Consider the following 7,054-nt stretch of genomic DNA (forward strand, 5'->3'; position numbering starts at 1 on the left):
CACGGCCTTAATTTTTTTTTTAGTGGAATCCGCGCCTGGCATAATATAATTTATTAAAGCACATGTTATTATATTTATGCAAATGTTTAGACAGATAAAAATGAAAACAGCAATATTATTAAACGTAATTATTATTATAATATTATATAAATTAAACTGTAACATTAAAGGTAAGTCATGATTTATTTAAAGCTGCTTGGTCCGATTTATTTGTTATTACAGTATCAAAATGTTTTCCATACAAACCATTTATCTAAGAAAGATATGGACTTTCTCCTATTTACACCAGCAGAATCAGTCTCTTTTCAAAGTTAGAAATATTCAAAGTAAATAAAAATAATTTCTTTTTGGGCAAACGAAAAAACAAACCAAAATGCATCACGGGAATGTTTAGAAAAAGAAACCGTTTGGTTTCGTCCCCCGAATGATTGAGGTCATTCAACCCGCATGCTATGCATCAATTGTAAAGAAAGCAAACTTCAGAAATATTAGCGAACAAAACGTACACATGTTTATTTGCAATTTGTCTGATCATTTCGACCTTTATTCAAAGCGATTACAAAGTCGTAATACAACCATATCCGTCTCCTCGTCAGGGGTGAAATTTAACATGAGACGAAATAACGCGTAACCCTTTTATGTCGTTTGTTTTGTTAGCAAATTTTGTACGTATTTTTCTTCGTTGAAATTCGGCTTAATTGACTTGGAAAACTACTATTATGTCTATTATCATACATATACTTAGCATAACCATCGTATAAAAGCGTGCATAAAATTTGATATAAAATCGGACCAAGCAGCTTTAAATTGTGTTTTAAAAATCTGTACGCATTAAAACCCTAGTTAAAGCCTTAGACGAGAAGATACACCACAAATAATCAATCACAAAAATTAAAATCATACACAACGATATATTTCACAAAAAATATAATGATGGATACTTAGAGTCATTACATAATTAAATTTTGATAATTGACGCTAATTGTAATGCCTTCATTTTTTTCCAATTACAATGTGTGTTTTTTTGTTGAGTCTTTATATTTATATGTGTGTATTAAATTCGTTGGTATCTTTTCATTTAATAATCTTTTACGCCTTGCAATTGGTATGTTATATTGATTGTGCATTTATAGCTTAAATTGATTCGTTGATATATTTTCATTTAAAAAAGGACAAATTTCTGGGATATCGATGTTATGATATGCAAACAGGCGCGGATCTAAAATTTACTTAAGGGAGGGGTGTTGGGGGAAAATGATGTTGATATATTGTGTTTACATAGTACAAACTACTTTAAAATCAACAATGTACAAACTATAATGGTTATAACACGTTTTCATGTCATAATAGCTAGGTTAGCAACTTCTTAATTAAAATGAAATTATTGCTTTTATTTTCCTCTACACTTCCCCAGTACTTGCTGATTTCATGTTTACATGCCATTGGATATTTTCTTTAACGCCATGCAATTAATATTTGTATGGCACATTTATTGTGCATATCTAGCTTTTCGTTTGATAACACATTAATTAATATTGCTCTGAAAATTGCACATCGTCTGTATGTAATAAATGAATACAATGATCATCCTGCAAAGACAATGGCTGTTAATATGGATGCCCATAGAGGATAATGAGCAATTTTTGTTGTGACGTCTTTAGTTAGTTGTATGAAATTGTATTTGATGGTTTATGTACATGTATAATATTAACGATTTTAAGTAAATACTGACTTATACTGTTGGAAATAATTTACCATTATACCAGTTTGTATCGATCATACACGGCTTCTTGCACTGTATTTGTAACTGAAGGTATGATTCAATTTAATCGAAAAAACAAGTATGGATGTAAATTTCCGTTTGTTGAATAAATTCCTTAACATATTTATAACACACACTATGCGATAAAATATTTTTTAAAAACCAAAACAAATAGTACTTACCTTTATCTTTTTACGCGACATTGATCGTCCTTGATATCTCTATGTTTTCAAGCGCTTATATGATCCAGATAGAATGGAAACTTCCGTTTTAACCCGCGCATGCGTGTTACCCTTCGTGGTGTGTATACCGCCATGCTGACGGGCTGATAATTATACACACACAACATACACAAAACGGAAAAATACTTCCAACTGGTCCATGCACCAATTTTCACATATATGGTTTATGGCATGATTTTAAGCATTTCTAAGGTGAAATTCAACTGAGGACCAGATTTTTGTCCTCACTTGAATTTTGTGTTCTCAGTTGTTGCTGTGTAACTTGACGTCGGCTCTCAGTTGCCAGTGTTTACGAACGCACACACACACACACACACACACACACACACACACCAACCTCTAACACGACACTGTAAATCAATCCAGTTTTCTTCCACTTTGCTTTGCAGCTCCAAAAGTCGAGCCCCATTGTTGTTACAGATCACCTGAAGGTTCGTTAAAAAGAACAGTTTAGCACTGTCTAAGTGACATTCTATGTCAAATGTTTTAAATAGCCATATGCTATTGTAATATATATTTTGTATAAATGCACATTTACACTAATCAGATACCAAGCAAACATTGTTTAAAATAAGATTCGTAAAAGATACATTAAAAACGGAGGAATATATTGATGAAAATGTGAATTATAAATTTCCTTGAAGTGCGATTGTGGTATTTACATACATTGCATGGTGTATACATGTAATTGTAAACTAGATAACAGATTTACAGCTATATTTACATCTGCCATGTAGGATTCCCTCTACTTATGAAACTTATAGTCTTGCTCCAAATAAACAACCAGCCGAAACCTAAACGCCCTGTTTACTGATTTGTCAAAATCTACAGCGGCTGAAACTCACAGGTAACTGACATGAATGAAATTGACACGCCTATTTATCGATTGGTCGAAACCTACAGGGATCTAAGAAAAAAATCACGGATTGCACGAAATAATCATGTTGCTGTCAGACTCGAAGTCTCACAGGGGACGATTTAGCGCTGTTTCTTTTAGCTAACGTACTTAGGTACATTGACAGTAATTAAGTGAATCTAACTTAATTTTTATAATCAATTTGTTCATCATTCAAAGGAAAGATGGAAATATTTTAACAATAAAATGTTTTCTTTGATGATACATGCGCGTTATGAAAGTAGTGATCATTGCAGAAAAACGCGGATTTTGTATTTTTTCTGCAATTTCGCCACCTTCATATAATTTTCTTTGCCATTTGACATATAGGTAGCTACTATACACAAAACACTTTTGGGAAATTTTACATCTTCAGTCACAAACTTGTATCACACACTTTGAATAAACTTTCTTTCCTTCTCATTATTATACACACATGATCCCAGTTTTAAAAATGATTTTTTTTTAAATTAACTTTTAAAAAATCCTATCAATGTACTGTCACGTCTTGCTTTTTGTCCTTAATAACGTGATCTGAATTCACTATAAATTTGGGGAAATTTAACTTTAATTTGAACACTCGCTTGCTGTGATGAACTAAATTTAACTCGCTGATGTAATTTCTTATTGGTGTCAGCTCTACTGACGTTGTTATATGTTGAACACAATCTGTCGTGGCTGCAATCCAAATAAGAAAAATGATGATAAAATATGAATACAAGTTTATTGAATGGAGCGTCGCATGGAAGTGCTATAAACAACAGTCACCAGTTACAAAAGTTTAAGTTCATTTACGTATAATATTTTAAAACTCTGGTGACCGTAACAGAGGTATAAACAAGATGTAATAAAGATATAACCTCTGTATTAATTAATTAACAATATGAAAAATAATAAAATCCAATGTAAACAATATAAAGAATATAAACAAAGACTTAACGTCGAGGAAATTCGAACTAAAACTTGACAACGCGTATGTGAATTAGAACCAAAAGCGATTACAAAGATCTTAAACGATGAATGATTTGAAAGCCTTTATGGTATATTTTTATCTAATTTAACTGTCAATATTTACTGAGAACTTACAATTTGATCTAAACATGATTCCCGTATTTTGTTTCCCGAACTAACTTTAAATTACCTCCTTTTACTAAAGAGTCTCTTTAACTTAGAAATGGCGCTAAATTCAAATTCTAATTTACCACGCATCAATGCAACAAACAAAAGTATTTCATTTACTTGTCTATTCTACGACTATCAAAAATAAAACTATTTACTAAAAAAATACATGTGTTAACGGCAAAACTTAGACGGATGAAAAAGCAATTATTCTGTCTCCTAGCCGATAGGTTAATAATGAATTATTTCATAAACGACAAAGCTCAAATTTAGAAACTTATTCCTTTAAAATCATAACTTATTTAAATACCAGAATTAAAAAATAAACGTTTAAGCAAATTATTAATTTCTTAAAATCAAACTTTTATGAACTTTGAAACAATAGAAAATAAAATAGAGAGCAACATACCTGCAATCCAAATCAGAAAAATGATGATGAAATATGAATACAAGTTTATTGAATGGAGCGTCGCATTGAAGTGACCGAGTTAGGCCAAATTTCCAACGACGTCCCCACGCGCTTGGATTGCAGGTCATTGACCAATCAAAATTCAGTATTAGATGATCGGAAATATCAAAAGTGTGAAAATTTACCATTTTAAGAAGGGAGAAAAATACCCAATTTATATCAAAACACAGCATTATTCCCAATTCATTGGCCCCGGCCCCAGTACCAAAAATGAGCGTGAGAGGCCTGTCAAATCCCGCATGAATCACCAAAGAAAGCATTTTATTGTTTAAATAAACATTCTCTTACCATAGCGTCTTTAAATGTCGCTGTATAAGATGAGAATTTAAAGCATTTCTTTCCAAAATGAACCCATCCTCTTTCACAATTTGTCCCTGATACTTTAAAATCATAAAACCTTAAATCAGACAGAGATATTTCAACTAAAGAAGCAGCGATATAAAAGAACATTTGATCTCATTTCGTTTTAAAAGTGTAAATTTTTACCCGCCGTAGAAGCCAGACAGACAATGATAAAAAACCAAAGCTGACTTTTTCCACTTTCCATCCTGGATTTTAACCGGTGAAAAAAAAGAAACTGAAGTGTAAATGTATAAACTTATATATAGATATGTAGGTTATCTGTTACTAAGTATCAAGTGGTACATTAATGAGAGCAAGTTGTTATATGAAATATTATACGCTAATGAAAAACTTTGAAAGTTTGTTTAAACAACAAATTGTTTTAAAAGCAATTTATATATGGTAAATTTAACATTTTATTTATATGCCTCTTACGTTACGTGACAAACTATCAATAATGTTACTTTAGAGATTAATAACTCTATACTCTATAAAACATATCTTGTAAATGCAGTACTTGCCCTAGTTCATGTATATTGTCGTTTTTATTCACTCAAATTCAAGTGCATACATGTATAGGACACAAGAAGCCGATAACAAAGGCGTTGCTCGTTCTTGTTACTAGCAATAAAGCAGCTCAATATTGAAAATCTTGCATTCATGATAATATCCCCATTTTAAATGTCTATTTTACATGTTGCGAACATTTTCTATAGTTTAGCTTGTTAGTAAATTAACGGTATTTACTCTTCTTAATTATCGTGAAATTCCTCTGACTGTGGTGTGATAGAATTTAAATTGATGTTTATCAAAAGTCTTAACTGTAACACAGAAATAGGACATCAAAGTAATCAAGTGAAGTTTTAGGATATATACTTATTAGAAAAGCAGGATTGAAGGACAATGGTTTCAGCTAACAAATGTGTGTTTGACGCTAATAGAGTTAATGCAATTACATAACAATTAGCAGATTAACGCAGGTGAATAAATGGGCGTTTACCTGGGAGATGGTCAGTTTAGGGATAAAGAAATATTCTCTGAAATAAAGCAATGTTCAGCATATCTAGTAAAATGAAAGATTTGAATTTTAATGTTGAAACTCAACTGAATGTTTTTGATACTTATGTAAAAAGTGTACTTAGTTATGGTGCAGAAATTTGGGGATTCCATAAAGGTCAAGATGTAGAAAAAGTCCATATAAATTTTTGTAAGAAGGTTTTGGGTGTCAGAAAAAATACTTGCAACAGTGCAGTTTATTATGAAGTAGGTAGATTTCCATTAAAGATTTTCAGGAAACAAAAAGTTGTTAGATACTGGTTTAAATTAAGAAACAGTAAAAACTGTATTTTAAAAGCATGCTACGAAGACATGGTGAAAAAAAATGACATGTGGATTTCAGATATTAGGAAAGAATTGTCCACCTTAGGCTTAGCCGATTTGTATCAAAGTACTATGAAAGAATCTGTTATTTTGGATATTATATTTAATAGAATGTGTGATGTCTTTAAACAAAAAGTTGTTAACGATATAAGCAATGCATCAAAATGTATATTATATAAACATGTTGTTGATCATTTTTGTTTACAAGTTTACCTTAAGAAACCAATTCATGTAAAATATCGTAAATTAATTACACGCTTACGGTTGTCCTCACATGACTTAAAGATTGAAACAGGGAGGTATGATAATTTAACACGTGATTGTCGAAAATGTGAATCTTGCAACTTAAATGTAATTGAAGATGAGTTCCATTTTTTACTTATTTGTCCATCACTTCATAGTTTAAGAGATAAGTATATTAAAAAATACTACTCCCGAAAACCAAGTGTCCATAAAGTTATTCAGTTATTATCTACCTCTAATACTAAAGAACTGTGTAATTTAGATAAATATTTATATTATGCAAACAAGCAACGAACTCTCCCTGTGAATTATCCAAATTGATTATGTGCACTTTGTTTTTCTTACTGTTTATTTAATATGTATATGTTCATATGTATAACCTATGAGACATTTGTCTCTTGGAATAAAGAACTTGAACTTGAACTTTTACTTGATGATTTACACATGTCAAATATTTAGATGGTCACGCCAGTAAAATATTATTATTATATCTTATAGATGATTGTAAGTTAGTTGAAGAGAGTAGAGAGTTCGATAGTTAGAGGTTAAGAGTCAAGGTACAAGTCGTCCGTGTAATCCGTTTTTCCCTCACTGTCATATGT

General features: G+C 31.1%; 1 long non-coding RNA gene across 1 annotated transcript in view; it reads right to left on the reverse strand.

Moving 5' to 3' along the window:
• LOC136270547 (uncharacterized) overlaps window positions 1-4,887 on the reverse strand; it is a 31,297-nt gene extending 26,410 nt beyond the window's left edge. The window contains exons 1-2 of the long non-coding RNA XR_010708332.1: window positions 4,776-4,887; window positions 2,342-2,429 (exon numbers count right to left, since the gene is read on the reverse strand). This is a non-coding gene — a long non-coding RNA (uncharacterized lncRNA). The remainder of the gene's footprint in view (window positions 1-2,341; window positions 2,430-4,775) is intronic.
• Between the last annotated feature and the right edge of the window lie 2,167 nt (window positions 4,888-7,054).

This window comes from Magallana gigas, chromosome 1 (assembly GCF_963853765.1).
Source record: "Magallana gigas chromosome 1, xbMagGiga1.1, whole genome shotgun sequence".
NCBI classification, from domain to species: Eukaryota; Metazoa; Mollusca; class Bivalvia; order Ostreida; family Ostreidae; genus Magallana; species Magallana gigas.